At 48.0% G+C, this 27,134-nt stretch overlaps 1 protein-coding gene and 1 non-coding gene across 12 annotated transcripts in view; both read right to left on the bottom strand.

Moving 5' to 3' along the window:
• IL34 (interleukin 34) overlaps positions 1-23,659 on the bottom strand; it is a 59,637-nt gene extending 35,978 nt beyond the window's left edge. For 2 of the 11 annotated variants that reach the window (XM_070770289.1, XM_070770293.1), the window contains exons 1-3: positions 23,471-23,658; positions 11,440-11,622; positions 6,972-7,043 (exon numbers count right to left, since the gene is read on the bottom strand). The gene's annotated coding sequence lies outside the window, so the exon portion shown is untranslated. Of the gene's footprint in view, positions 1-6,413; positions 6,638-6,971; positions 7,071-11,439; positions 11,623-23,470 lie in introns of those variants that run through there. The other 9 variants (XM_070770298.1, XM_019979488.2, XM_070770288.1 and 6 more) reach the window with 7 other exon arrangements.
• LOC139177431 (U6 spliceosomal RNA) lies at positions 9,749-9,852 on the bottom strand. The gene has a single exon (XR_011561874.1). It is a non-coding gene; the product is annotated as a U6 spliceosomal RNA (small nuclear RNA).
• Positions 23,660-27,134: the final 3,475 nt, after the last annotated feature.

The raw sequence follows: 27,134 nt of genomic DNA on the forward strand, positions 1-27,134 counted from the left end.
AAACTGCTTTTCACCTATCAGATTGGTAAAAATCCAGCGATGTGACAACAAGCTGGCGAAGATGTGAGAAAACAGTAGCTTCTCATCCAAAGCTGGTCGAGGTGCAAACTGGCACCAGCTTAAGGAGGGCAAGTTGGCAGTATCTCTTGGAACTACAAATACAGACACCTAGCAACCTCATTTCTGGGAATTTATCCTGCATATAGAATAAGCACCGGCAAAATGCCACATATACAGCAGTGTCTGTGATAGCAGAGTGGAAACTGTTATCACACAACAGAGCTGCATAATATATTCAGTGAAACAAGCACGGCTCAGAACAGTGCCGTGTATTCTATTTTGTAAATTGTGTTGGCAGAAGTGACAGAGCATTATACAGACATATATACGGACGCTATTTCACAGCTAATATATGCTATATATAACACACATATATATCTATGTACGTTTGTATTTGCATAAAGAAATGCTGTATTAGAATAATACACACACAAGCATCCAAGAGCAGCAGCTCAGAACCTCTTCAAGATGGTGTATCCTTAAGAGAAGATGCTTGTTAACCGATTTGATGGACTTTTTGTCAGGATGATAAAGTGAACTGGGAAAATGCATATACTGCAAGTCCAGAGATTTGGGGGGTCATGAGGGTAGCCTTATATCAGGAGATTCCAAAGCTTTGTAAAGGATCAGCATTAATTAGGTTAAATCCAATAAACTAAAAACCATTCTCTGGGGGAGGAGGGTACTGGGTGGCTATGGAACAGGAGTGACAGAAAAGCTTTGACTATAGTCCTTTATTACGAAAAAGGCGATGGCAAGCCACTACAGTACCCTTGCCTAGAAAATCCCACGGATGGAGGAGCGACTTCACTTTCACTTTTCACTTTCACTCATTGGAGAAGGAAATGGCAACCCACTCCAGTGTTCTTGCCTGGAGAATCCCAGGGAAGGGGGAGCCTGGTAGGCTGCCGTCTATGGGGTCGCACAGAGTCGGATACAACTGAAGCGACTTAGCAGCAGCAGCAGCAGCAGTCCTTTATTCAGTTCAGCCACTCAGTCGTGTCCGACTCTTTGCGACCCCATGAATCACAGCACGCCAGGCCTCCCTGTCCATCACCAACGCCTGGAGTTCATCCAGACTCACGTCCATCGAGTCAGTGATGCCATCCAGCCATCTCATCCTCTGTCGTTCCCTTCTCCTCTTGCCCTCAATCCCTCCCAGCATCAGAGTCTTTTCCAATGAGTCAACTCTTCGCATGAGGTGGCCAAAGTACTGGAGTTTCAGCTTTAGCATCATTTCTTCCAAAGAAATCCCAGGGCTGATCTCCTTCAGAATGGACTGGTTGAATCTCCTTGCAGTCCAAGGGACTCTCAAGAGTCTTCTCCAACTCCACAGTTCAAAAGCATCAATTCTTCGGCGCTCAGCCTTCTTCACAGTCCAACTCTCACATCCATACATGACCACAGGAAAAACCATAGCCTTGACTAGATGGACCTTTGTTGGCAAAGTAATGTCTCTGCTTTTGAATATGCTATCTAGGTTGGTCATAACTTTCCTTCCAAGGAGTAAGCGTCTTTTAATTTATTAAAAGTCATATGATGTTTAAACCATGTGAATGTATTACGATTCAAAACAAGAAACAAGAAAAGAAGAGCTGCAGTTCACGAGCTCCAAAAACTTGATCAAGACCCACACAATCTTTTCCAGCTCATGTTCCAAGAGCGTCTATCTGGTGGCGGGGGTGGGGGCTGTGGGACGGAGGCTTTAGAGGGAGGGATATATGTACTATACATAGCTGATTCACTTAGTTGCACAGCAGAAACTAACACAACATTGTAAACAACTATACTCCAGTAAGAAAACAGCCTCTGTCATTTATCAACAGGTAATGTTTAATATTCACAAGTTTTATTATCATGTTAATAGCTAACTCACATCGCCAGAAACATCTTGTGTCAATAATACTATTGAAAAACATTGTGAGATAGAAAGATCTTGGGCAACTCACTTAACCTCCCTTAAACTTCAGTTTTCTCTCTGGCAAAGCAGAGCTAAAGACACCCCAGAAATGCCGTGGAGTACGGGTATGTGAGTGTTTCCAGAACCACAAAATGGCACCAAACAAGCCCTGTATGTACAACAGCTATGGAGAGGGGCATGGCGGCCCACTCCAGGGTTCTCGCCTGGAGAATCCCGTGGACAGAGGACTCTGGTGACTGCAGTCCATGGGGTCGCAGAGAGTCATATGACTGAAGCAACTTAGCACACACACATACAACAGCCAAACCTCTGCTAGAATCAATGTGACCTGAGGAAGGGCACTTATCAAAGGTCAGTGTGCCTAACAATCACCTGGAGAGGCTGTTAAAACACAGGCTCCTGGGCCCCACCCTGAGCTGTCGTTCAGTAGGTCTGGGGCCCATGAACTAGCATTTCTAACAAGCTCAGGTGATGCTGATACGCTAGTTTAAGGACCACATTTGAGTGGTCTGTTCCAGAGCAGGGCTCTTCAAACTGAGATGTGTATACAAATGACCTGGGAATCTTCTTAAAACACAGATTTATAAGATCTAAGGTGAGACCCAGGACTCAGCATTTCTTTTTTTTCTTTTCTGGCCATACCATGTGGCTTCCAGGATCGTGGTTTCCCACCAGAAATTCTCCCAGACTAGTGAAAGCACAGAGTCTTAACCACTGAACAACCGGAAAATTCCCAGGACTCTACATTTCTTTTTTTTTTTTTTTTTGGTAGGGTAGAGAGGCATGCCATGAAGCTTACAGGATCTCACTTTCCCATCCAGGGGGTTGAATCCAGGCCCTTGCTAGTGAAAGTGCAGAGTCCTAACCGCTGGACTGGAGGGAATTCCCAGGACTCTGCATTTCTAACAAGCTCCCAGGTGTTGTAAATACTCCTGGTCGGCAGACTACACTTTGAGGACCAAGACTGTGGACTATCCAGCTCTACTTGTTTAGACAAGGAAACTGTATGGGGAAAAAGTAAATGACTTACCCAAGGCCACTTGGACAGAAAAGTGAAACCCTGCCAGGGGGGCTGCCATTCCTCAGGATGGCAGCCTTACCTGCCATCCCCAGACCTATATCACAAGCCTGCCTCAGCCAGCAATGGACACCAGCTCTTTAGATAATGGTATGGAAATTTACTACATCATACACAGCAATCTACGCTTCTGAGAAACCAATCACTTGCCAGGGAGCTTAGCTCAAATCACCAGTCTGTTCTTTTCCAAAATGCACTTTTGGCCAAATTATTTCTTTAGCTGAGTCACCTTCCCCTCCATCGACTCAAACCTTTGAGAGGCCTTGCAATTGAAACTTGAAGAAGCCACAGAGTGCTTCTCAACATGTGTGGTCTGACTGTGGGGAGAAGAGGGTGAGGAGAAGTAGAAATGGGGTGGGGAAGCTGATCCTTGGGAAAGCTGAGGAATTTCCTGATATATGGCTCCCTTATGACCTCAAATGGAGAAGGGAATGGCAATCCACTTCACTGTTCTTGCCTGCAGAATTCCACGGACAGAGAAGCCTGGTGGGCTACAGTCCATGGGGTCGCAAAGAGGCAGACACAAGTGAGTGACTCACACACACACACACACACATATGACCTCAAATGGACTTCCCTGGTAAAGTGTCTGCCTACAATGAGGGAGACATGGGTTCAATCCCTGGGTCGGGAAGATCTCCTGGAGAAGGAAATGGCAACCCATTTCCAGTATTCTTGCCTGGAAAATCCCATGGATGGAGGAGCCTAGTAGGCTACAGTCCATGGGGTTGCAAAGAGTCGGACACTTTCACTTTCACTTATGACCTCAAACCAACAGAACTGTGCTAAGAAGAAAAGTTATGACCAACCTAGACAGCATATTAAAAACCAGAGACATTATTTTGCTAACAAAAGTCCGTCTAGTCAAAGCTATGGTTTTTCCAGTAGTCATGTATGGATGTGAGAGTTGGACTATTAAGGAAAGCTGAGCACCGAAGAATTGATGCTTTTGAACTGTGGTGTTGAAGACTCTTGAGAGTCCCTCCTAAAGGAATTCAGTCCTGAATATTCATTGGAAGGAATGATGCTGAATCTGAAGCTCCAATACTTTGGCCACCTGATGTGAAGAGCTGACTCATTTGAAAAGACCCTGATGCTGGGAAAGACTGAAGGCAGGAGAAGGGGACGACAGAGGATGAGATGGTTAGATGACATCACCAACTCAATGGACATAAGTTTGAGTATACTCCAGGAATTGGTGATGGACAGGGAAGCCTGGCATGCTGCAGTCCATGGGGTCACAAAGAGTCCGACATGACTGAACGACTGAGCTGACTAAACTCACTCTATTGCCCTGACAAAAAGTTCACTGAATTATAGATTTATTACAAGTATCTTCTTTTCAAGACGCATTGTCTCTGAGCTGCCAATCTTTCATACTTCAGGGTGAATTACTCTAACATAGGAGGAAGCAGGTGGAATTCTGGACATAAAGTCTCCGGAGCAATTAAGGCAGAGAGCACAGCTACTGGTAAACCACGGCTGCGACCTTGGCTCTGCACCACATTCACCAGCGGGCCCCACCCCCACCCCTGACGCCTTCCTGGGCCTGGCTCTGCCAATCACCTATTGTGTGACTGAGTAAGTCACACAGTTCTAAAGACTTTCAGAGCTGGAAGGTTCTAATCCCAGAACCTCAATTTCTAGTCCAAAAAACACATGGTCCCTGGTGGCTTAAGTTTGGTTTCCCCAGAAGGAGAACCTGAGACAGGGGTTCAGTTCTACATGAGTTTTTGAGGTCAAGCTTTCCAGAGAAACCTTTAGGTGAAGGAGCAAGGGGAGAGGATAGGGAAAGGCATGTCTTGAAGGTCTAGAGCATTTTTAAATAACATCAGAGTCCTCCCAGCCTAGGGCAAGAAGGCTGGACTTTCATACCCTTTGCCAGGGGATATGACCCCATCAAGTAACTCTGGCAAGGTGGCTTAGAGAACACCATGAGGTCTACTGTCCGTGGCAGTTCAGGAGTAGAAATAACAGTGGCTAAAGGCAACCTGATGGGCGCCAATACTTCCAGTTCTGAGACACTCTCAAATATCTTTCCAAACAAGAGGCCCTCTAAATCACAAAAGACAGAAGATAAGAAAAGAATACAAGCATTTTTTTTCATTTTCAGAAGAATCCTGGAATCTGTACTTAGAGTAAGTCCTCACAGCTCCCTCCCCTGCCCCACACTGCAAGGTGACCCCTCCCCTAGCTCCACTCACCGTCCACGCACTGACTGCATTACTGGTCAGACTGACTCCTCCTTAAGGACTTTGCCTATTCCCTCTGCCTAGAATGCCCCAGCCCAGAATTTTGCCCAGCTGACTCCTTTATTCAGCTGAAACATCACAGGTACACCAAGTGCACAGCACTGTACACTTCTCTGACCAGCCCAGGTCATTCCCTGTCACACTCTCTGTGGCACTTCTGCAGGGCACTGGTCTCTGCCACCATTTTAACTGTGTTCACTTGGGTGTTATCTTGTAATCATAAGAATGAGTGTTGTTCTGACCTCATCACTGTGTCCCCAGAGCCTAATGCACCCAGAAGACGGTAACATCTGATGAACAACATCTGTGTGAGTAGGGCATTTGGGTCAGATGCTGAAATGCCAATAGAGAAGGAGAACTAGGTCAGCTAAACACTCAGCCTAAGAAGCTGGAGGAAAAACCCAGCCCAAGGCCAAGATGGGGAAGGAGAGAATCCACCAAGGGTTTCCTTGGCTACTCGATTCCTTTCTCCTCTCCCGGTTCCCTCAACGTGGGACCAGAGTTAGCACCAGCCCTGGGGAGATCCTTCCCCTTTTAGACGGGCACAAACCTCCCAAACGACCAAGGGAATCCGGATTCCAATTCTAGCTCTGAGCCTCCCCCTTCCTGCTGGTACTTCGGTGGGGCACAAGGATCATGCCAGTCTGGCAGGGGTGCTGAGAGTGCCACTCCATGGCACAGCAACACTCAAGTGCACAGCACTGCACACTTAAACCAGGCCAGGGTACCCTCCTGCCCCTGGCTGCCTCTGTGGCTCCTCCAGCTCCAGGACAGGCTCCATCGCAGCCACCCCGGCTCTGGGCGCCTGAGACGCCTGCACGTTACCCAGCTTTTCCCACGTGCCAGGAACTGCGCCAGGTGCTCACTCATCCGTTTGCCTGATGACACTGAATTGTCATCAGTGCCCACATCTCGTAAAAATGTTATCTCCATTTTCTAAGTGAGGAGATTAAGGCTGAGAGAGTCAGCCACCAGCAGCAGCTGGCGAGTAAGGGGCATTGGCTTGGAACATCGTCCATTGGCTAGTTTTATCTGACTTACTTAAGTGGTCTGTCACCATGGGCTCACTGAAGAGAGCAGCCCTGGGAGGAAGCACCATTACCTTCATTTCACGGAGAAGGGAAGTGCCAAGGAGCTCGCGGCCTGCTAGGTCGTTTCCACAACACTCGGGAATGCAGACCGGCCTCCTGGGTCTGGTCCCTGCGCTCCGGCTGCCCAGCCGTCACCGGCTCCGTTTTACAGAGGCCGAGAGTTCCCGGAGAGGCAAGTGCGGTGCGGGAGATCCGGCAGAGAGGCTGCAAGCGGGACCGCCCAAGCCGCACGCGCACACCCCGTGGGGAACTGCCGATGGCTGACTGGGGCGCTGGCGCTCCTGGGGCGGCTCCCCTGCGGTGGCAGGTGCAGGCAGCTATGTCTGACGTTCGGGTTCTCCCCGCCCTTGCCCTTTGCCCCCTCCCTCCCTCTCCCCATGCCTGGGCACAGAACCTGGTCTCCTTGAGGGACAAGGCCCCTGATTCTCCAGAGGCACCAATTCCCACGTCCTACTCTAATCTCACAGGCAGTACCAGGAATGAAGGGTTGGTTTCACATTTGAAAATCAAGCGTTGTGAATTCTGCCCCCACCACCATTAGCAAACTAAAAAGAAAAACCAATGATTACCTTAGCAGATGCCGTAGATTTTGTCCCTCTGACAAAATCCAGCACTCCACTCCCGACGAATCTCTCAGCAATCTATGAAGAGAAGGGAATTTTCTCAACCTGCAAAAGGGCGTCTATGAGAAACTTACATGATGAACGACTGAATGCTCTGTCCCTAAAACTGAGAACAAGATGAGCTAATAACAGAGCTCAGCAAGGTTGCAGGACCCAAGGGAAGTGAAGTGAAACTCGCTCAGTCATGTCCGACTCTTTGTGACCCCATGGATATTCAGTCCATGGAATTCTCCAGGCCAGAATACTGGAGTGGGTGGCTGTTCCCTCCTCCAGGGGATCTTCCCAACCCAGGGATTGAACCCAGGTCTGCGGCATTGCAGGAGGATTCTTTACCAGCTGAGCCACCAGGGAAGCCTGCAGGACACAATCTACATACAAAAATCCACTGAATTTCTATTTACGCGTACCAAAAGCTAGAAACAATCTCAATGTTCATCAGCAGGTGAATGGATAAACGATTATGGTAGATCACACAATGGAATACTACTCAGCTATGAGAAGAATGAACTACTGAGGCACCCAACAGCGTGAGTGACTGAATCTGAAAACAATTATGCTGAAAGAAACCAAACCACCCAGAAGAAAGAGGATGAACTGTGTCATTCCATGTACTTAAAACTCAAGAAAATCCAAACTAATCCACAGGGATGGAAAGCAGACAGTAGTTTACTGGGGAGAGAGGAATTTAAAAGGGCACAAGGAAATTTAGGCAGTGGCTGGTATAGGCATTATTTGGCTTACTGCGTGCATGATCAAGAAGTAGGGAAAACCATTAAGCTGTTCAGTGAAAGTGTTAGTTGTTCTGACTCTTTGTGACCCCACGGACTGTAGCCTGCCAGGCTCCTTTGTCCATGTAATTCTCCAGTCAAGAATGCTAGAGTGGGTTGCCATTCCCTTCACCAGGAAATCTTTCTGACCCAGGGATCGAACATGGTCTCCTGGATTGCAGATGAATTCTCTACCATCTGAGCCACCAGGGAAGAACTGGGTCATTCAGGTATGACCTACATCAAATCCCTTATGTTATGGAGGTGACAAACAGATTCAAAGGATTAGATCTGGTAGACAGAGCACCTGAAGAACCACGGACGGAGGTTGGTAACATTGTATAGGAGGCAGTGACCAAAACCATCTCAAAGAAAAAGAAATGCAAGAAGGCAAAATGGTTGTCTGAGGAGGCTTTACAAACAGCTGAGGAAAGAAGAGAAGTGAGGGAGAAAGGGAAAGATATACCCAACTGAATGCAGAATTCCAGAGAATAACAAGGAGAGATAAGAAGGCCGTCTTAAATGAAGAGTGCAAAGAAATAGAGGAAAACAATAGAACACAAAGGACTAGAGATCTCTTTAAGAAAACTGGAGATATCAGGGAATATTTCATGCAAGGATAGGCAAGATAAAGGACACAAACAGTAAGGACCTAACAGAAGCAGAAGAGATTAAGAAGAGGTGGCAAGAATACACAGAAGAGCTCCACAAAAGTAGTCTTAATGACCTGGATAGCCAGGATGGTGTGGTCACTCACTTAGAGACAGACATCCTGGAGTGTCAAGTCAAGTGGGGCTTAGGAAGCATCACTACGAACAAAGCTAGTGGAGGTGATGGAATTCCAGCTGAGCTATTTCAAATCCTAAAAGATGATGCTGTTAAAGTGCTGCACTCAACATGTCAGCAAATTTGGAAAACTCAGCAGTGGCCACAGGACTGGAAAACGTCAGTTTTCATACCAATCCCAAAGGGCAATGCCAAAAAATGTTCAAAGTTACCATACAATTGTGCTCATTTCACAAGCTAGTAAGGTTATGCTCAAAATCCTTCAAGCTAGGGCTTCAGCAGTACATGAACAAAGAATTTCCAGATGTACAAGCTGGGTTTGGAAAAGGCAGAGGAACCAGAGATCAAATTGCCAACATTCACTGGATCACAGAGAAAGTAAGGGGATTCCAGAAAAACATCTACTTCTGCTTCATTGACTATGCTAAAGCCTTTGACTGTGTGGATCACAACAAAATGGAAAATTCTGAAAGAGATGAGAATATACCAGACCACCCTACCTGTCTCCTGAGAAACCTGTATGCAGGTCAAGAAGCAACAGTTAGACCCAGACATGGAACAACTGACTGTTCAAAATTAGGAAAGGAGTACGTCAAGGCTATATATTGTCACCCTACTTTTTTAACTTATATGCAGAGTAGATCATGCAAAATGCCAGGCTAGATGAATCATAAGCTGGAATCAAGATTGCCAGGAGAAACATCAACAACATCAGATATGCAGATGATACCACTCTAATGGCAGAAAGTGATGAGGAACTAAAGAGCCTCTTGATGAGAGTGAGAGAGGAGAGTGAAAACGCTGGCTGAAAACTCAGCATTCAAAAAACTAAGATCATGGCATCCAATCCCATCAATTCAGGGCAAATTAAATGGAAAAAAGTGGAAACAGTGACAGATTTTGTTTTCTTGCACTCCAAAATCACTGTGGACAGTGAATGCAGCCATGAAATTAAAGGACGCTTGCTGCTTGGAAGGAAAGCTATGTCTAGGTGACAAACCTAGACAGTGTACTAAAAAGCATAGACATCACTTTGTTGACAAAGGTCTGGAAGAGTCAAAGCTATGGTTTTTCCAGTAGTCATGTACAGATGTTGAAAGTTGGACCATAAAGAAGGCTGAGCACCAAAGAATTGATGCTTTTGAATTGTGGTGCTGAAGAAGACTTTTTTTTCATATGGATCACTTCATGAATTTGCATATCATCCTTGCACAGGGGCCATGCTAATCTCTGCACTGTTCCAATTTTAGTATATGTGCTGCTGAAGTAAGCAAGAAGACTCTTGAGAGTCCCCAGGACTGCAAGATCAAACCAGTCAGTCCTAAAGGAAATTAACCCTGTATATTCATTGGAAGGACTGATGCTGAATCTCAAGCTCCAACACTTTGGCTACCTGATGCAAAAAGCCAACTCATTGGAAAAGATCCTAACGCTGGGAAAGACTGAAGGCAAAAGGGGAAGTGGGAGGCAGAGAATGAGATGATTAGATACCATCACTGACTCAATGAACATGAATCTGAGCAAACTCCAGGAGACAGTGAAGGATAGGGGGGCCTGGCGTGCTGTAGTCCATGGGTTTGAAAAGAGTGGGACACAACTTAATGACCAAACAACAACAAATGCATAATCAAAATTTAGCAAGTTGTGCACTTTCGTGCAGTTTATTGCATGTCAATTTTACCACAATAAACTCATTCTTTAAAAATTTCATATATATTGAGGGATGTAGAACAGGCAAAATCTAGAGCTAGAAAGTGTAATAGAGGTTACCAGGGGATGGAGAGAGGGAGAAAGGAAGAGCTGTTTAATGTGTACAGAGTTTCTGTTTGAGATAATGAAAAAGTTCTATAAATAGTGATAATGGTTATGCAACATTGTAAATGTGCTTAATATCAATGAGCCGCACACTTAAAAATGTTTAAAATGGTAGTTTTCAAGGATGGTCTGGCAGTCCAGTAGTTAAGACTTTGACTTCCAATTCGGGATTGAGAGGGGGGAATACTAAAATCCTACAGGCCAGAAACCAGAACATAAACAAGAGAGGCAATACTGTGACAAATTCAATAAAGACTTTAAAAATCATCCACATAAAAAAAAACTCTTTTTAAAAATGGTACATTTTATGGTGTGTGTGTGTGTGTGTGTGTGTGTGTGTATTAGTCGCTCGGTCATGTCTGACTCTTTATGACCCCATGGATTGTATAGCCCACCAGGCTTCTCTGTTCATGATTTCTCCAGATAAGAATACTGGAGTGGGAAGCCATTCCCTTCTCTAGGGGATCTTTCCCGACTCAGGAGTCAAACCTGGGTCTCCTGCCTTGCAGGTAGATTCTTTACCATCTGAGCCACCAAGGAAGCCCTATGTTATGTATATTTTACCACAATTTAAAAAAGCAAAAACTAAAAAAATATTGCACATGTGCATTTTCGGAGAAAGAGGAGGGTTGTCTGCTTTTCTCAGCCTAAGGCAGAGAAAAGACAACTGTCTCCTCTCACAGGACAAGACTCTCATGATCCTTTCTTTGCTCCATGGAGCCAGGATCACCAAGGGGTCAGGCTCTCATCCCTGGAGTCCACCCCTCCCCTCACATGATGATTGACTGGCCTCAATGCCTTTGCACTTGCTGTTCCCTGAGCATAAAGCCCTTCCCCCATCCCCTGCCAGCCTAATTCTCTCTCCTCCCATCTCCCCTTCCCCTCACCCACACCCTCCCAGACACTTTCACGTGCTGCCCTGGACCCACAGAAGATCCAGTTTGCTCCAGCTGCTCCCTTTCCAAGGCAGCTGTCTCTCTGTATGCCTTCCATCCCCACCCCGTAACACACACACCCCAGCCCCGCAGTGCCCCTCTTCCTTTGACCTGATCACAGGGTCCTGAGCCAGGTGGGAGGTCACTGTCTCTGTTCTAGTTGGGAGGTCCTCAAAGTCTCAAACTTCTTCTAACTCTGTCTCCTGACTTCTCAATTCTGGTTAGGCGCAGCATAGCCAATTGACTGCCAGGAGGGGCTGAGCCAGTCCCTTCTTTACCAATTCAGGAATGTCCCTAGTGGAGAACAATGGAGAAAACAGAAATCTGGGTGAACAGAGCAGCTTTGTTTTTCATTTTTTGGCTCATCACAGAGGATGGACTGTGGGGACTCGGGCAGGCTGAGCATGGTGCCAGGGAGCCTGGCTTTGGCTTCTTACTAATTTGGGACCTAGAGAGCAAATCAGTTCCTTTCTATAGGCCTCACTTCACCCATCTGAAAAATGCAGTTTGAGAAACTCCTGTTTGAACTGAGTCGGGAAGGAGTGGTGGAAGGGAAATGGGGGTGTTTGCAGAGGTCCCCGCTATGGGGAGTGTATTGGTCAGACAAGGCACAACTTCCCGCAAAGGTTTGGCCTCACACTTGTTGAGTTTGGGTTCAAGCCTTGCTCTAATAAGACCATTGGCAGGAACACAGGCCCTGGCGCACAGGCTCTGTTCTGGCTCATCATCAAACTTGCTTTGTTACACCTTCCAAGGGCAATGGGGCCCGTGTTTCATAATAGCTATCATAGCTGTAATTAAACAACTATGCATTAGTAGTTTTGAATCTCCCACCCCTCTGGAACATAAGCCCCACTGAATTCTTAGCTCAGTGCCTACCATGAGGAGAATTCAATCACCGTGTTAATTAATGCAGAGAGACCCACAAAGGAGGCCTCGTCTGTCTTTTTAACAGGCATCAGTATCGCAGCTAAGGTAGAATCAGAGGCAGTGCCCTGTTCCCAAGCCACTTGGAACCGAGAGGTCGAGAGGTCGGGGGCCAGGAGTAATCAGTCGCCAACCTCCCCCCACCCCGCCCTCATCACACACATAAGTCTGACCCAGGACCCTCCCTGGTTCCACCACGACCCCTACTCTTGCCCACGCCCCCTGAAACTTAGAGGGGTCAGAGTTAAATTCTGCTCTACATGCGTTCCTGACCCAAGCCTCTCCCACGTGCCGGGGACTGGCACACGAAGACAAAAAGCTGCACGCCCAGCTGGCAGGGAGGTCAGATCACCTTGGCAGATGGCAAGGGGGAAGGAGGCGCGGAGGACGCAGGCTGGGAGGGGCAGGGCTTCAAAACCCGCCTAACAGGCGAGAAACTGCTCAAGGAAGGGCGGTTCTTCAAGATCTTCCAGAAACGTCTGTGGGCCAGGCGGGGCCCTCTCTCCACGGCACAGAGGTGGGCACCCTCGGGTTCCACCCCCACCCCCACGCCCCTCCCCCGTCTTTCCCTCGGCGCGCCTCAAACCCCCGCCGGCCTCGAGCCTGGGCGGAGGTAAGGCGGGAGCCAGCCGGAACCTTCGGAGCGAGCGTGGCCTTGGTGTTAGACTTCCAGCTTCCAAAACCGTAAGCGACAAAACGTCGAGGGCGTGTGACGCGTCCGACCTGACGTCAGGTGCCCAGCTTTATGTCGGGTGCTCCGTCTTTCCCCCGTGTGCCCTGGGTTTACGTCACGTGCCCTGGCTTTCTGTCAGGTGCAGAGTCTTTCCGTCACGTTCCCTGGGTTCACGTCACGTGTCCGGCTTCACGTCACGTGCCCTGGCTTTCTCAGGTGCCACGGCTTTCGTCAGGTGCCCTGCCTTTCCGTCACGTTCCCAGCTTTATGTCACGTGCCCTGGCTTTCCGTCACGTTCCCGGCTGTATGTCACGTGCCTTGCTTTTACAGCAGTGTCTGGCTTTGCGTTAGTTGCCGACACCTGTCTTTCCACATCTTTTCCATGCTCACAGCAATACATGAGGGTGTATACACACATAGAACTGACGTTTGCTTGTTTGTGTAAATAAAGTAAGATCACCAGATCCATATAACTTGCTTTCTTCTCCATTGGCACAGAGGGCATATCTGCAAGTCCGCAATCTAATTTTTTAATCCCCTGGAGGCAAGCACTCACAGATATCCTCTTTCATAAACAGGGTCAGAGCAGACAGAGTGAAGGCTGGGTATTGTAGATATTTTCAATTGCACCAAAATCTTTTTATTTTCCTTCTCTTTCTTCATCTGCAGCCCTACACAAGCAACCCTGATGGGAAGCCTTCACTACCTTCTTCATGCTCCTGTGTGTTTATACAGAAATTCACAGGCAAATACAAGTGTGGGGTTTGGGGTCAAGTTTGGCTTTATTTGAAGTCACTTTGCCAAAAGGGGATCATATTAACACCCATCTCCATTTCTTACTTTTCTCACTCAAGAATAAAATCCTTAAGGGAAATCCCTCCAAATCTTTTTTGCAGTTTTTTTTTATTGTGGTAAAATATACATAACATAAAATTTAGCATGCAGTTCAAGAGTGCTAAATATTTCCATGTTATTGTACAATCTCCAGGACTCTTCATGTTGCAAAAGGGAAACTCTGTATCCATTCAGCAACTCCCTTTCCTCCCGCCTCCTCCGCACTGGCCACATCCTGCCCACCAGCATTCTACTTTCTTTCTCTATGAATTTTCCAGCCGGGAGTAGTTTTTATGATCACTTCCTGGCCTAGAGACTCTAGGATCACATGAGTAATGTAAATTTAATCCCAAATCCAAAAGAGGGCAGATGTGATTATACATTTCTAACAGGAGGCCTTCCTTGTCTCCAACCAGACCCAGTCCAGGTTAGAAAAGCTTCTTCCTCTGCCTTAGTGGCTGAATTTTTTCTGGCCTTACTTCACTTAAAAGAGGCTTAAACCCTTGAGAGTCTCAGCTGTATGTGGGGATCTCATTTCTACCTCCCTTCTTCATGTAGGCTCAAAACTTTGGCCCTAGTCTCTGTGGCTATTCCAGTCTACTTCCCTGGGTTATCCAGACCAGTGAAGGGCCCTCAGGGAAGGCAAAGCAGCCTTGCTCCCTCCCAACTTCCTTTACGGTCTTGTCCAGAGGCCGTCCATGCAGCTCAGCTATGCATAAAAAAATGTGCTGATTGTTTTGTATCCTGAATTTCTGGATCTTTTTGTAGTTTCCCTGAAAAACTATCAAATCTTACATCTCATTGAAAAGGAGCCTCACTTACACTTCTTTTTCCTTATGTTGGTTTTAGCTATAACCTTACACGGCCTTTTTCTTTATTTCTCTAATGAAACTAGAGCTCTGGTGATCAGCAGGCAACAGCCAGGTGCTCAGAGGAAACTAACAGAAAGAGGGAAAAGAGTCAGAGCTCCCAGGCAGCGCTGGGGATGGCCAGGGAGACGGTGCTCCCTCTGCTTCAGGGGTGTTTGGGGCCCGTAAAATCTGGGTTGATAATGTAGGCAGTGTCCGTGAGAAGCTACCTCAGGGGCTGAAAGGGCTACCTCAGCTTGAATAAAAAGACTAAAAGGGCAGTGATGATAAGCAGCAACATAATAAGAGCTAATGTGAATCATTTAATGTCATTTAATCTCCTTTCCACCACTACACATGCACATCAATACCAGAGTTAGAAATTCTCCTCCTTTTTTTTTTTTTGGCTGTGCTTTGCGACCTGCGGGATCTTAGCTCCCTGACCAGGGACTGAACCCGCACCCTCAGCAGTGAGAGTGCAGAGTCCTAACTACTGGACCTCCAGGGAATTCTCTCACCCTCACTTTAAAGATGAGGAAACCAAAGCTCAGAAAGTTTTACAAGCTACCAAAACTCACACAGCTAACAAATGGGACAGCAAGTATTAAATTTGAATATGTCTACCCCAAAGCCCTTGCTGATAATGCCACATTAGAGGGCAGTCTGAAGGCAAAAGAAGACCACACTCTCCCACCCAGCAGTTTTATGCAGCTAGAATGTGACTGTGAAGCTGAGGCCCAGCATATGAGATGAAACCCCAAAGAATCTGAAGCTGGAGGGGTAACCTGCTGCTGCTAAGTCGATTCAGTCTCGTCCGACTCTGTGCGACCCCATAGATGGCAGCCCACCAGGCTCCCCCGTCCCTGGGATTCTCCAGGCAATAACACTGGAGTGGGTTGCCATTTCCTTCTCCAATGCATGAAAGTGAAAATTGAAAGTGAAGTTGCTCAGTTGTGTCCGACTCTTAGTGACCCCATGAACTGCAGCCCACCAGGCTCCTCTACCCATGGGATTTTCCCAGGCAAGAGTACTGGAGTGGGGTGCCATTGCCTTCTCCTGAGCACCCTGCAACTTCAGAGAGGGACCCAGAGGTTGCCTCTGGGAATCAGCCTCTGAAGTAGCATATGCACAGAGGATAGGAATATGAAAAGAAGGAATAGCTGAATCAACTTGGAGTTATTGGAAAAGCTTCTGGGCTCAGTCGGGTGCCCTCCCGTCCTTTTGTGGTATCCCCCACTTCTCCCAGCGTCTGTCATCTCCCCCAGCATCCTCTCTTCACCCAGTTTCCCTTCACCTTTCCTAGACTCCCCGCATTTCTCCCAGAAGCTTTATCAGCAGGTCCATTCCAGAAACATTCTCACATCAACCAGTAACACCTCATCTCCTTAAGTCTAATGCACAATGGTTATAAAATGCACCAAAATTATATGTGACACTGTGAAAGAGGAAAAAAAACTGTCAGTTAAATTGTGATTTGCCGTTTATCCTGATTTCAGAGGAGATGTTAAAATGCAGGGAGTGGGAGAAAGGTGTGTTTTAGAATCAATGGAATATGGTAACACTAAGAGCCTTATTGAGCATCTTGCTATCTTACCTGAGAGTTACAGACCATTTCCATATGCAGTGTCTTGTTCATGGCTGGTAAGCAGGCACTATATGCCCAGAACCACCATAGGCTCTTGGGTATTCAGTTCTTTGCTCTTATGGAAATCACAGGCTAGTTGGTGATCTTGGGAGGCAGGCCCAGAGAACATGTACAGAATGATTCAAGGCTAGTCTGTATGGTGTGGACAGTAAATGTAATAAGTGCTTGAAAAAGGGTGGATCAAATTCGGCCAAAGTGGTCCAAGTAGGCTTCATGGCGGGGAGAAGGAGACTCAAGCCAGAGGATGAAGATGGAAAACGGGGACAAGAGACGTTACCGAGGAGGGAGAAGTGGGGATAAAGGGAGCACGGAATGGAGAGGAGGCTACAGGGCAAGTGCTCAGGACAGCAGAGACGGTCCTTTGTCCAGAGCTGAGGAGCAGCATCGGGGTGTCACGGGAGTGCACTCTGGACAGGCAGGACAACGCCAGACTACAGAAGGCCTTCAGTGCCACGCACCTCTCGGTGTGCAGGCATCACAGAACCAGCACAGGTTGTGAGCAGGGGAGTAACCTGGTGAACACACTCAGGGAACACTTGTGCGAGATGAGCTAGAGGCAGAAGCCAGGACAGCAACCGTTCCTCTAAGCCCCGTGATGAGGGAAGGTGACCTCTGAGAGGTCTTTAATGGAGGTTCACATGCCTGAAAGGGCCCGGGGAACAGTTCTTGCAGGAGGTCTAAGCCATGCCTTGAGGGAAAGGACTCCCAGACTCTTTACAGAATTGTTCCTACAGGGCCTGGGCCAACTGGGCATTTGCCTGCTATATTCCCAGGAGGTACAGCTATATGAAGAACCATCCCCTACTCAGTAACACTGGTACCACTTATTAGATGCAAAGGCTGAAGAACACATTGCCTATATTTGTACAGATTGTCAGTCACCATGTAAGTGGGTCTTACCTGGTGGTCCAGTGGCTCTGTGATCCCAGTGCGGGGGCCAGGGTTCGATCCCTGGCCAGGGAACTAGATCCCATGTACAACAACTAAGAGTTTGCATGCCGCAACTAAGATCCAGCACAGCCAAATAAATATTTTTTTTTTTAAAAATCACCATATAGGGAATTCCCTGGTGGTTCATAGGTTGGGAATCCGCCTGGTAATGCAGAAGACATGGGTCCGACCCCTGGTACAGGAAGATCCCACGTGCCACAGAGCAACCAAGCCTGTGCGTGGCAACCACTGAGCTCATGTGCTCAGCAAACCTGTGAGCCTCAGCTTAGAGTAGTCTCTGCTTGCCACAATCAGAGAAAGCCCACACACAGCAATCAAGAGCCGGCAGAGCCAAAAATAAATAAACCTGTAAGTGTGTAACGCCAGAGTGAACCCTAATGGAGACTATGAATTTTAGTAATGTATTCAGTCAGTTCAGTTCAGTTCAGTCGCTCAGTTGTGTCTGATTCTTTGTGATCCCATGAATCACAGCACGCCAGGCCTCCCTGTCCATCACCAACTCCTGGAGTTCACTCAAACTCACGTCCATCGAGTCGGTGATGCCATCCAGCCATCTCATCGTCTGTTGTCCCCTTCTCCTCCTGCCCCCAATCCCTCCAATCCCTCCCAGTATAATAATAATGTATTAATGATAATTCATCAACTGTACCAAACATCACATTAATAACCCATATTAGTAATGTGCAGCACTGTGTATCTATGGTGGCTATGTGGAGCTCTCTACACTTTCGCCTCAACTGTTCTGTAAATTAAAACCGTCATTAAAAAAAAACACCAATTATTACTGAAAACTGAAAAAGTATACAGTGAAAATGATTCATCCAATGTTATGGATTTTGCCAGCAGAGAGCAGATAGTTTAAGTCCCAGATTCTAAACCAGCCTCAGCTTCCTCCTCTGGGGTTAACAGTCACGCTTCATAGGCTCACAGGTTCCGGAACACCATCGCTGATTATGTTGCCTATGTGACTTCTGTGGACAGGGAGAAGAGGAGTCTTCTCTGGGCTGAGAGGCAGACCAGGGCAAGCAAGACCGGGAGGCACCTTGTCATCCAAGAAAGGTTTCCCAGCTGCGGGAGGACATTGGAAAGTACCTGGCCCCAGCCCAGCCTCTTCTGGGCCAGCTGGTCTGCTGGCCTCTGTGCCTAACTCACTTCACTGGGGCCCGGGACAGAGCCTCCAAGGAGGCCAGCAGGAGGGCTCCACAGCCTGACACCAGTGCAGGGCGGGGAAAGGGCCTGCAGAGCAAGGAGGACCAGAAGGTTCACTGCCCTGCCCTGGCGTACCCTCTCCTCTGTGAGGCCCTGGGAAGCCCCAGATCACCTTCTTCATCCATGAAACAGCACTTCCCGGGCCGGCTCCCAGGGTGGCAGTGAGGGCCCAGGAGGCAGTGGGGGAGAAATCTTGAGGGTACGTTACACAGCCAAACAGCAAGTGGCACTGTTTCTACCACTGTCAGATCAGCTACCAGTGTGAAGCCTCCAAGACCCCAAGGGGAGAGAGAAAGACCTGATTTCTAAACACATGAATTCACCTCTCCAAGCCTCAGTCACCTCATCTGTAATATGGGAGAATCCCGGGCTCTGTATGGATTGGGTGAAATAGTGACCAACTGGCATGGAGATGCCTTTATCTTTATTTAAAAAAAATTTTTGGCCACGTGTAAAATCTTAGTTCCCCAACCAGGGATCGAAGACTGGTTGGGGAACCAGTCTGCAGTAGGAGCACGGAGACTTACCCACTGAGCCCCAGGGAAGTCCAGAGATGTCTTTACATGGTAGCTGCCTGCACCTTCATAAGGTGTCAAGGCCAGCCCCACGAACTGGGTCATTCTGTAAGGCCACCACCCCGGCCAGGGCTCCCTCTATAACTCTGAGGACACAGGAGGCCGTGGTACTGCCACTTTTAGGGATGGCATCTATTGACTTGTGGGTGCTAAGCCTGGGAACTTGGACAAATTGAATCATGCAGACTAGGTCTTGGCACCCAAAGAGCTGCGTTGGAAAAAACACAGTTGCAAAAGAAGACAGAATGAACTCACTCAACAGCTATGGGAAAGACTTGGAACCTTGAAGAGAATTGTCAAGCCGGGTCCTGTTTACCAGAAGGCGAAGGGGGATGTTGAGTGACCAGGAGCCTGGCTCTCAATTCAGGCCAGTGCTGTCTGCCAAGGGTTAACCTTGAACCCTGGAGCCAAGCAGGTGGAGCCTGGCTCCGTAGAGAAACCAGATGGAGGGAGTGGGGCAGCTGCTAGATCCCTGCCTCGTGAGACTGTCAGCACCCAGGGATACTGCCACTGGGGCAGGGGAGCAGGGAGCAGCCAGCTTGCAGAGGCAGAGGGCTAGCGCCAGGCTGCTTGTGTTCTAACTCCAGCTCTGTGGCCTACTGGCTGACCTTGGGCGGGAGACTTAAGCCTGGGAACTGGCAGCAGGGCCTCAGCTCCCAGCTGTAAAATGGAGACGATAGTAGCACCCACCATCTGGCTTGTAAGGATCTCAAATCAAGCCGGTTCAGCATTTAACACAGTCTCTACCCAGAATGGCAGCAGCTGTCATTACTGTTATTTAGGGGAAGGCTGGCAGCATGCCTTCCCCCTGCCTGCCCCCTTCCTCTGACTTGGGTCCCATCTTTACACAGGCTTGGACTGGATCACATCACAGAGGCACAGAGCCTAGGAAACCCTCTGGCCCTACCCTTGCCTCATGCAAGAGTCTCATCTGCAACTTGCCCAAACTCTTCTTACATGCCTCTACTAACGGGGAGCTCAGTACTCCATAAGACAGCCCATTCCACATTCAAACAGCTCTGATCACAAGTTCTCCAGGTGGATCTAAAATCTCCTCCCTTTCAAACTGTCCCTTAGTGGGAGTGATTTTTTTTTTTTTTTTGCCAGGGACTTTCCAGCATCTGGAACCTACTCATCCCACAAATGCCAGGAGCCCTCTGGGCAGGGCCTCAGTCATTCCTTCAGGAAGTCTCCCCTGAACCTCATCCTGAACATCTCATGCAGAACAGCACAGCCACTCCCCACAGGGACACACGAATCTTCTCCAGTGCTGGGTCTGTGAGGCAAAAAGTCTTGGATGTGTCCAGAACCTGACATTAATAATAATTCAGTTCACTTGCTTTATTCAATTCTTAATCCCTATGAGGCATATACTACTTATCCCCCCACACCAAGTTTTAAACAGTAGTGATATACACATAGCAGCAAATCTTAACCATTTCTAACTGTCCATGTCAGTGGTATTAAGTACATTTACTTTGTTGTGCAACCATCACCACCGTCTGTCTCTAGAAGTCTTTCATCTTCCAAAACTGAAACTCTAAACCCACTGAATGATAACTTCCCCATTCCTTCCTTCCCCGGCTCCTGGCCACTGCTGTTCTCCTTACTGCTTCTACACATTCGACTCCTCTTAGTTACCTCCCATAAGGGCGATCGTACAGAATCTGTCTTTGTCTAGCTTATCTTGCTTAATATCCTCAAGGTTCATCCATGTCATAGCATGCTCCAAATTCCCTTCCTTGAGGGGAAGATTGAGGAGGCCTGTGGGTGATAAAGCTTGGATGTGGTGAGAGAATCCTGAGCCAGAACGTGGGCATTCTCATGCTACAAGAGACCAGAGGCACCCAGCAAGCTTGACGAGCAGGGCCTGACCTTTCTGAGCAGCTGGCCACAGTAGCAAGCCCACATCTCTTTGGCCTTTTAGACTCATCGCTCTGACCTCAGCCTTGCTCACTGTAGCTACATCCCCACTCATCCACCTCTTCACCCACTTAAGATGGCCCCAAACGGGAAGTCCTGGCTGGTTCTCCAGGCGTGGCTATTGAGCCTTCCTGGCTGAGATGCACAGACAGAACTCTTGGCAGCTGCTGGGAAGCTCCGGAGTACATTACCAGGATGACCGCAACCCTGTTCCGGGGTACACTACCCCCCAGTTGTGGGACACGGCTGTCAGACAAAAGTGTGCGGGGTAGCCAGAGCCCAGAAGCTCCAGGATTCTCACAGAGGCCGCCGTTCTCAGACTGCCGTGGCACCTCTCTGGGTCACAGGGTCAGACTGTCCACTTCGGATAGGATGCCTCTTCCTCCCAAGACCAAGGCTGGGTCCTGGACAGCTACCATGGACAGACAGTGTTACAGGGGTGTGGGGGTGTGGCCTCCAGAGACACTTTGCAGACCCCCAGAAGGAAGGAGCTGGAAGAAACCTGAGTACCTTAACTCTCACTGGAGGCCGGAGAGAAGACCCGTGGCAGAGCTGGAGCAGAGCCCCAGAGCCCTGGGCCCAACTTGCAAGCCAGGCTCCCCCACGCCAGCTTATCTTGTCCTCCTTCCTCTCCATCTCTGCCTCACAGATTATTCTTCCCTTTCAAGCGGGGTATCTTGCAGGGCCCAGGCAGCCACTGTCTCCTCTGTCCCTTGGGATGGGCTGTATACCTGTACCAAGAGCAGGGAGCCTGTGTTATACATCTCTCCCGAGCGTCCAGCACCATGAATGATGAGTGTTTGTTGACTGACAATGAATGTGAGTCTTCTGCCTATCTTTTATGGCTAATTCTGGTACTTTCCCAAAGGCTTTGGAACATGGTCTTGACCTTCCACAGTAATGGGCCACTAAGTGCCAGCCGCTTGAGCTCTATAATTTCATGTAATTCTCTAGCGCAGGTATTAACATTCCCGTTTTACAGATAAGGAAACTGACACTCAGAGGAGTCCACTGACCAGGAATTGGTATGGTCAGGATTAGAACCCAGCCTGGGAGCATTTCTCCGTGCCTCGATGTGGCCTCCCAGGGATCTACCAGGGTGGAGGACAAAGGTGGGTCGACAGGCTTTGGAGGAGCCCTCCACTCTGTCCAGTGATCCCTGAGACCTGCCCTCTGAGGAAGGTGGCTAAGAGATGGGACTGGTGGCATTCAGATCTGATGGCTGGTGGCCGAGAGTCTGGGTGACCTTCAGAAAGAGGCTGATTTGAACTGCTGGTTCCCCAGTGGCCAGTTCACCAGCCTTAGCACGGATTGGGGCAAAGTTAAACGAGCAAAAAACATCTCTAACAGGAGGCTGAATTAGAAGGGGGGAAGAGGTCAAAAAGATGCCCCTGAGGTGACTGTCTCAATTCTGCCTCGTGTCTAAAACGGCCCAGAGGAAGCCCTGGGTTTGAAAGAGCCTTCCAGGGTTCTTATTAGGCACCAACACTGTTTTACAAATACTCTCTCTACCTTTCCTGTACCGCTAAGGAGTTTTAAAGTCTGTATTCTACATGTGAACTAACTGAAGTCATTAGGTAAGGGTTCAAGGTCAGGCAGCTATTCATATAAGCCCAGGCTCTCCTGCCTTCAAAGGCCAAGTCTTAACCACTGTACTAAACTGCCTCCAGCCCACTTCCTGAAAAATTTAGAGAAAACAAGTTCCCCACCCACTCCCTCATGCCATCACGGTCCTGAAAATCTTATGAATGAGCTGACCCCATGTGTAACATGAGCTGAGCTACAAAAATGTTCTTACCCTTTATCCCAAGTATTTATTCTGGATGGAGAATAAAATCCAAGGAGAGATTAAAAGAAAAAAAAAACCTAAAAGAAGTTATTTCCACAGAGTTGTCCATAAAAGTCGAATTATTAATCACGAAACACGGGGAAGCAATCTGAACCTCACAACTAAGGGACAAGGGATGCATATCCTGGCGGACACCACTCGGACTTAAAAATCAGTTAGTTGGTTTCCATGCAAAGTGCAAAAGCAGAACATTTCATTTTAATTTCAGAATACTGTTGCAACAAAACCATCTGAAGGAAGAAGGCTAACTTATGCCATTTTATTTTTTCCTTTCCTTTAGAGAATTTTAAGTCAATTTCTGATAAGGTAATTCATGTCCATAACTCACGCACACAATACATTAAGATCTAAAAACCAAAGCAATATCCGGTGGAAGAGCCCTCAGTAACCCATGACAACCATTTAAGAATGTGGGTTTGTTGATTTACAAAACTCAGAAGGGAATGCGTAGAGAAGTAACTTGCTTTATAGCTATCTGGATCTGCTTTTTTCCTGCAAGGCTGATGAAAGCAAAGGTTTAAAAAAGAAATGCAGAGCAGAGAATTCACACCATTTTTCTAAGACGTAATTCAGAGCTTCTTGCTGGGACTGTTTTTCAAGTCTAGCTCAAATCCCTCTTGCTGTGATCTGTGAAGGAAGCAGCTAAGTTGGGTTTTGGACAAGTCAGGCAAAGAAAACCACATAAGAGAAAATCAACCACTTTCTTACCTGTTCTAGTACCAAGATACAGTCTTCTAGGGCTTCACTGGCAGCTTTAAGGGGCTTCAGGGCTTGGAACAGGTACCAAGGGCAGGGGGCAGTGGGTGCCAGGTGGGAAAGGCTGTGGCTTCCCCCAGTGCACATTCCAGGCTTCCCGACTGATGGGAAGGGCGGGGAAAGCAGGCCACTGCAACTGATTCAGAAACTGGAGCCAGCAAGGGCGGGGCAGGGCCACGTGGCCCCAGCCTGCCTCGGAGAGTGGAGTAGGAGGGGGCCACAAGCCCAGAGGATCAGCCAGGAACTCTTCTGACCAAGTGCGCCAGGCAAGTTAACGGTGGAAGTCCCCAGACCAAGTCTTGGCTCCTAGGCAGGATGGGCTGTTTTAGGGGGCTATGCCAACTCCTCTCCCTAGCACATTTATTCCGACAAGAACCCTTCCACAAAACTTAAACGTAGTGATGTAGTACTGTCTGGACTGCATGTGTACACAGGGGAACAAACGTCAGAGGAAGAAAAGGCCTTTGATAAATATCATCAGTGTTGAGGACCAATCAATACCCAGCCTACAGATGGAGACATGAGCCCAGAGAGAGGAAGTATCTAAACCAAGATCACACAGCCAGAGGGCTTCCTTCTTTCCATGTCTCTGGGCCTGTCCTGGTGTAATGCGTGGTGTGGCACAGTGTCTGTGGGAGTTCCTGGTGACACAACAGATGCTCAAGCCCATCTCGAAGGACAAGGAGCACTCTCACTTTGCCTGGGTCAGAATGAGAGCTGAGAACGGTTCTGCCAGCAGTTCTGTGGCCACCGAAGGGGGAACTCCATCTCTACCTCGTTTTCAGAGCAAGGTCTCACGTACTTAGACCATATTCGGAGTGCTTAGGGGTGGGCCAATTCCCCAGGGGAGCCTTGCAGGATCTTAGCTCCCGGGCCAGAATTGAACCCAGGCCGTGACAGTGAAAGTGCCAAGTCCTAGCCACTGAACTGCCGGGAATTTCCCTCCAGGAATCCTTCAGCTTCTCTACCAGTGGACAAGTAAAGAGCAAGGGATCAGGGAAGGGCTGTGTTCAAAGCATCAAACTATCCAAGATAGTTTGCAGGTTTCCCTGATACAAGCGCAGGATCCTTCACTAAGAGGTCCCTTATTTAACATTTAGGATTCCACAGCACCTGGTTTGGGAAATGCTGGCCTAGATATTAGCATGTCTTATTCTGAATGTTAATGCTTGGCAAAAGTACTTGTTCAAGAAATTTCTCAAGAAATGGTTTCTCAATTGGACTGACAAAACCGGATTCCTGGTTTGGCCCTGGACTTCCGTAAGACAATAATGCCTACATTTGGAATGTACTGGGTTGGCCAAGAAGCTCCTTAGGATTCTTCCATGTTACAGAAAAACTGGAATCAACTTTTTGGCCAACTCAAAACTATGGCTAACTCCCTGCTCCCATCTGCAAGACAGTGACGGCACCGGCCACACCCCCAGCAAGGTCTTGCTGTATTTGTGCCCAGCTGAGTGGAGCAGTTGAGCAGCCCATGGGGGGACAGATTGGGTGGAAGTGATGGGGTACAGCCACAGGATGGGGCCCTGCAGAAGTCTGAACAAAACTCCTCTGTGCCCTCTCTGGGACCTCGTGGCTTAGAGGGATACCCCTTTCTTTCACGGCATCCCATATAGGACTGCAGTTCAAGATAGGGGTGGCTCCAGGTCTCCCAAGGCTTTTGGACCCAAGTTCAGTGGCCAGACCTCCTCAGATCCCCAGAAGCTCAATGGAAAGTACTTTACTGTTACTGTGATAACCCCTAGAGGTTGGTGTTTTACCGAAAGGAAGCTGAGGCCCAGCTTAGAGACTGGTGAAGCCAGGTCATGTGACTTCGCATCCAGCGTTCTGCAATGGACTTCACTCCCACTTTACACGTGGCAGATGGGATCTGGTTTCAGACTGACTTACGTGAAGTCCCTCTCCAGCTGCAGCGTCAGCTCCTTAAAGGCAGAGACTCCTCAGTGGGCCGTGTTTCCAGCACTGCATGCCCCCACCCCAGGGACTCACAGTGAATGCTGGCACTTCTCTTCACCATCACGTCACACTAGCTCACACACATTTTACTCATGACCCCAAATTATTAACTTTGAAAACTCTCTTGAAATGACCTAATCAAAAGCAGGTCTCATTCCCAGAGATTTTGCTTTATAGAAAAGGGTAAATTCTGCTGGGTGGGCCTGTGGGATAAAATTTTGAGGACCAGACTCTAAAAGACAGAGGTGGGGAACTGAGGTGACTTTGACTCAGGGATCACAGCCAAACCTGACTGGGTACTGACTGAACTGCTGCATTTAGAGGGTGAGGTGGTACTGACTCTTTAGCCTTATCCTCTAGGGGAAACTTGGTGTTCTGATTTCTTTTGCTTCATTTTTAACAAGAAGCAATGTTCCCTCAGTCACCTGGAGGCCACCTAGTGATTTCTAGGTCTGATTATTACCAGATTGTGAAACAGACAGATGCCCAGTCATCCCTAGCAGACTAATTTGGGGCAGAACAGATGTTGCCACTGCAACAGTTTCCCTGAGCTAAAATCTTTGGCTGTCTCTGATTTCCCCCAGAAGTCCCAAGGCTGTGACTGTTTTATCTGAGGAAACTAGTGACATGGGCCTTAGGCTTGCTGGCAGATTCACCTCACCACCAGACTCAGAGGGACAGAAACTACTCTGTTATAAGGACTCCTGGGTGCAGTAGAGCAGACATTCGAGGAGCTGGCACACAGTAGGTGCTCAGGCACCGCTGGTGGAATAAACGAATGTAGCACCACCTTCTAGTGGATTAGGCATGTCTCTTGATGTTGATTTCCAACGCCTCTATAGAAACAGCTCTTGGTTATATTGATGCAGAGTGGTGAAGGGGATTTTCCTGAGTGCTGTGGAGTCCGCATCCACTGACTTCAGTTCAGACTTCATACACGGTCCATAGTGGGTTATCAGATCCCCAAATATAAATCAGCCACTGACAGCAGAGGTGTTGAGTCCTACCTACATATACCAGTCATCTGTATCCTTACATTGTTTTTTTGAACATTTCACTTCAGCACCAGAGCTCTGTATATGGCCCTTAAACATATTTTAAGGGTGCAATAAACTTAAAAATATTCACATAAAATATTAACATGCAAATGAGCAAGTGGATGATTCACACAAACCCATGCCATTTCTATTTTGAATAGAAACAGAATTTAGGAATTAAAGCTGAAAGCCAGGTTGATTCATCTGCAGAACTCTCCAAACGTTTCTGGCTTCCCACCAACAACCTCAAAAGGGGCTGCAGTCGTGAGAGCAGCATGGGTTCTGGAGATGAGAGCTCTCCCTATGAGTAAGTGAACCTCAAGAGACTTTTCCAGTCCCAGCAGCTGTCTTGCTAGCAATACATTAAAAAAAAAGAAAACAGATAAAAGCTGACATTCCACCCACAGTCCAACTTGAACCCCTTCCCCCCAAGGAATGCTATTCCTAGCAAAAGATCTTCCAAATGAAACAACATCTGTGGAACCTCTACTCATGAGGTCAGGGAAACGCTGAGGCAGTTAAAAATTTTTGAGTCCTTTTTTCAGACCCAAGTTGCAGAGACTTAAAGGCAGCAGAAAAAAGAGCAATCCTAATAAGCAAGGGCAAATGCCTTGGTGGGG

The sequence above is a fragment of the Bos indicus genome, chromosome 18 (genome assembly GCF_029378745.1).
Source record: "Bos indicus isolate NIAB-ARS_2022 breed Sahiwal x Tharparkar chromosome 18, NIAB-ARS_B.indTharparkar_mat_pri_1.0, whole genome shotgun sequence".
Lineage (NCBI taxonomy): Eukaryota > Metazoa > Chordata > Mammalia > Artiodactyla > Bovidae > Bos > Bos indicus.